This window comes from Setaria italica, chromosome VII (assembly GCF_000263155.2).
Source record: "Setaria italica strain Yugu1 chromosome VII, Setaria_italica_v2.0, whole genome shotgun sequence".
NCBI classification, from domain to species: domain Eukaryota; kingdom Viridiplantae; phylum Streptophyta; class Magnoliopsida; order Poales; family Poaceae; genus Setaria; species Setaria italica.
In genome coordinates this window covers 28104493-28109544 of record NC_028456.1, presented here as the reverse complement: position 1 = coordinate 28109544, position 5052 = coordinate 28104493, and positions in this window count along the sequence as shown.

Genomic DNA, 5052 nt, shown 5'->3' with positions numbered 1-5052 from the left:
AGACGTCTTTGAAAGGATTTGGTTAAGCTAATTTCTTTTTTTAGGGGAAGTTAAAGTAATTTCAGCCCCCGTCCAAATTCAGTCCCTATCCAAATAGGGCCTGACAGAATACTTTTCTATCAATCACAGGCCCGCCTGTCGATCGAGGGTGTCGACACCAGACCATTTAGAACACACAGTTTTCTAACAATGGCATCATCTGCATGACTCTTGACCTTGTTGACTTGAAACTCTGTCCGTGAGTGGGTCAACACGCGCAAAATTCATATTCACCCAACGTGCCACGTCCAAGTTGTTCTCTAAAGTAATTAAGTACAACGACGGTCGATGTGTCATTAGCAGATTGCTACTTTTCATTTTCGCAGTTTGTATTTTCAATCTTGTTCGTCCAGATCGTACGCTCTGACAGATGTTTGAACTTGGTGCATCATTTGCGTTTTTTAAGCAAGTAAATTAGTGTATTAGTTACGCTGTCTTGGAAAATAGCCCCTAAACTGTTGGTGGATATAAACATAAAAATTTTTGTGGGCCCATACATGAGAATCCATTTCTACATGAGCAGAGCATTCTCCCAACCATCTCCACCTCCTCCTTTGTAGAACCTATGCGTTCGATATTTTTCTCCATATTTTTTTCTCAATGTGCGATATTTTTCTCCAAAGCATCCTAGATATGGCAGAGTAATCTAGAAGCGACTTATATTGCAGTTATATCCAACAATCTACAAACTCTTAGATTAAACTTTGATCAAAGATTGTAAAAGTTTAGATCTCGAAAGGCAAAATAGGCGATTTGGTTCCTTAACTTTGGTTTGAGGGTCAAGTTCGTCCTTCAACTATCGGATCAGCCAATCTAGTCCCTCAACTTTGATTTTGGGTCAAACGCATCGAAATTGTGATGTGGTGCTCCATACTGGAATGAGATTAATGTGAAAAGTCCCTTTTGCCCTTGGCCCCTTCCCCTCCTTAATTTCTGCCGGCACTACGATCAATTGTGAGCATTCTTGTGGTACTGTGAAGCTCACCATGGCATCAATGGAGGTAGAGAGGGACTGGTGTGGCAAATCGACTGCGAGCAAGGCTAGTAAACTGCTCGTTAAAAAGGACATGTTCCTGCTGGTGGCTTGCTCGAGGAGAGAAATTGGACAGCGGGCAGTTGCTGCTTGTTAAAAAGGACATGTTGCTGCTGCTTGAGGAGGAGATGAGAGCTAGGACAGCTATCTAGGTTTTTTTGATTAGATTGTGGCATCATGATCTTGTATAGTGCAAATGGTGATAGCAAAAATTGAGAAGGAGAAGGAGTTAAGGATAAACTTTTCGCATTAGTCTTATCCAAATATGGAGTGTCTTGACCTAGAAATGAAAGCTGAAGGACTAGATCAGCCAATTTAAAAGTTGAGGGACAAACTTGATCCTCGGAGCAAAGTTGAGGGATGAAAACGTCTATTTTACCATCTCAAAATGTGTATGAGCCTCACAAAAAGAAAAGGAAGGCTGTATAAAGTTTAATTGTATACAGCAAGCTGATTTTTTTTGTCTAAAGCAAAATGTGGAGTGAAACGTTTATTGACTCTTTCTCAAAATATTTTTTCTTGAAATGTTCGATTATCTTTTATATTTGATTTTCTCCTCTTTACTCATTATCCCATCTTAGGGGGTGTTTGGGAAACACCTGTTAAAGTTTAACACCTGTCACATCGGATGTTTGGATGCTAATTAGGAGTACTAAACATAAGCTAATTACAAAACTAATTGCACAGATGGAGTATAATTCGCGAGACGAATCTATTAAGCCTAATTAGTCCATGATTTGACAATGTGGTGCTACAGTAACCATTTGCTAATGATGGATTAATTAGGCTTAATAGATTCGTCTCGCGAATTAGCACAGGGTTCTGCAATTAGTTTTATAATTAGCTCATGTTTAATCCTCCTAATTAGCATCCGAACATCCGATGTGACACTGTTAAAGTTTAGCACCTCGTATCCAAACAGCACCTTACTCCAGGCGCGCTCGTCGGGAAGTCCATCACATCTTGCCTCGCCACTTGGGCACTTGCTGGGTTTCTCTGTCCGTACTAGGCGAGACCGGATCGAAGTCACCGAGCTACGTAAGCTTCAGCCTGTCAGGGCTGCGTCTGGCAACACAACTCGTGTTCGTGTCCGTGCTCGATCGGCATCAAGCCGGACAGCATCTTGACCTGCCGATGCGTTGACCCGCCGAATCGAGGAGACAGGACACCGCTCCGCCGTCTCCCGCACAACACGTTCGACGCCGACCGAACCGACGCAACACGAGCGCGAAAACCAGTGAAGCAGAGACGCTTGCCGGTGCTCGGACGGCGAGGTTTTCGGAGCCATCGTGCCGCTGCCGGGGGCCGCGGGTGGACGGACTTGCATGGGTCGCGCGCTTGCTTCCAGTGCCCCCGTGAATCACGCTTGCTTGTTTGGATGCGTGATGCCCCGTGTAGTTTGCGCCTTATTTAGTTCCCAATTTGGAAGTGGTAAAATTGGTATTTTGCTATAAATGCGCAACTTTAGCATTTCGTTTGTATTTGTGAATTATTGTCCAAACATTGACTAATTAGGCTCAAAAGATTCGTCTCGCAAAGTACAACAAAACTGTGCAATTAGTTTTTGATTTCGTCTACATTTAGTATTTCATGCATGTACTGCAAGTTTGATGTGATGGGAAATTTTCTTTTTGCATAGGGTCAAAGTTGTGAATTTGGAGGTACTAAACATGGCCTTGGGCTCCGCTTGACCTGTGGCGGCCCTGCGAAATGGAAATCTCAGTCACCCTGTCAACTTCTTCGACAGGGAAACAACAGTTTTCAACATTTCGGCCTGCACCTGGTACGTACGTGTGGTGTGATTTTGGTCATGTCATGCCCACAGTTTCAGCCCGTGTGTGCGTGCCTTCGTTCGCTACATGGTTGGAGCAGGCTGTAGCGTCTCTTCTCTGAACCATCAACGGCGCAATCTCAGAGACGGACCGGCACAGTTTTCTGGTCTGTTTTTCGTCCAGCCTTGCACTGTCTAAAACGTTTGCACAAAAGGAAGAAGTTACAGAATATTCTGAGATCCTCCGTAGAGCTTTACTATTACAACAGCCCTTTTACCTTCCAGAGGGGAGACAGATGTTATTCTCGTAAATGTGCCTCGCCTTTCTTCGTGACCGACCGTAGAGAAAACCACCTGTACCTGATGGTGAGGGCACTGGAACTCTGAAAGTTGGGCGTCACCAAACACTGACAGTCTCGTCTCGTTCGCCGACAGTCCGGGCGTCCGGCACCGCCCATTCATTTTCATTTGGCCTCCCCGGCCAACGTTTTCACCGCCAGATCCCTTGTTTACCAAAAAAAAAAAACACCGGCAAATCTTTCTGATAACAAGACATATCACACCCCCGATCAGTCTTCAAAAGTTCCATCACTTGTGGCAATGACAACTCACGGACACTCCCATGAGTCAAAAGTCACAGGGGACAAAGATTTCCATGCCATCAAAGAAGATAGTGCGCGAAGACAATGTATGGTGCTACGTTTTCAGAGCAGACAGAGAGTTTCAGTTAGCATCTCGCGTCAGATTTTTGTGATGGCTATTTCTTTTTCCTCGTGAGGGAAAAATATACCACGCTGAACAGAGAGAGGTAACAATGTTCAGGAATCTTAGACTAGTTTGGCCAGACGCATATAAGCCTAGCGTCAGCAAGCCCAGTATAAAACAGCCTAATTTGGTGTATAAGGCACAAACGGGCCACATCTGGTCAAAGCGGCCTTACGGAGCCTTCTTCTCGCGAGAGAGAGAGAGAGAGGTCGGCCTGTGTGTGGTTCCAGGTTTGCAGGCCTTCGGGGTCACAGGCCGAAACCGTTGTGCTTGCCGGTTAGAGATTAGAAATAGACCAAGGTGAAAGGGCTTTTGAGCGTCCCTCATCTATCATCGTAATCTGAGTTTCATGCCTTGTAAGCAAAATCGGTAAAATCTTCCTCGACTATTTGAGAGTGGTTCGCATGATATGGCACTAGCTGTTTTGAGTGTGGTTTCGCATGACCTGGCGCTAGGATCCACATGCCGGTAGTTTTCTTCCTCCCCTCTCTTCCTCATTCTCCTCTCTCTTCATCCTCCCCAGATCCTCGCAGCCTTCTCGATGACAGGCTGCGGGCGCGCGGCGAGTCCAGCCCTTGAGCACCCAAGGGCCCTAGTTGTCGCCGACGGCGGTGAGCTGCACGACGCAGGCCAGAGCAGCACCGTGGTGGTGGTGCGCACGACCTAGAGCTTCATCTACGAGCGTGCGGCAGAGGAGAAGGGAGGGAACCTGAGCTTCTCACCGGCTGCCGCCACCTTACCCCATGACGCCACCTTCCACCCATGGACCACGGACCAAGCAAGCGGGGGCGAAGCCACCAACCACGTAGGAGTCTGGGCTCCTCTTCCTTAATCAAATTCCCCGCCTCACCATGGCCTTCGCCCAAATCCAGCCCCTGGCTGCCGCGAGCCTCTAGCTCAGGCATCGTGCCTCACGACCGGCCTCCTCCTCCTGTGTAGCGGCTCCCTCGACCGGGCAACCAAAACCAACCGCACTTGCTCGGTCAGCCGCTTGCGCGGTGAGATTAGGAAGGAGGGAGCGTCGGCCACCGTAGGCGGGGGGGGGGGGGGGGCAGGATGGAGGAAAGGACACGGTGTGGATCTCGAAGGTAGGGGTAGCGCTAGCGTTGCGGAGCGAGGAGGGGAGGATGAAGAGAGGGGAAGGAGGAGGGGAGAGGAGGAAGCCATTGGCATGTGGGAGCCACCACCAGACATGTGGGATCTAACGTCACTTTATACGAAATCATTTTCAAACTGGTTGAGGGATAAAAATAAATAATTTTAAAGTTGAGGGACGACCGATACCTAATTTTGTACATGAGAAACGACACTCAAACTACAACGATAGATGGACGAAACCTTTGAGCTCAAGCCCAAACACGTTAGATTTCCGCCATAATGCGCTGATGCCCACAGCGCTACTACCACGTCTGTGGTCCAGCGGCTGCGACGACTACAGGCTACG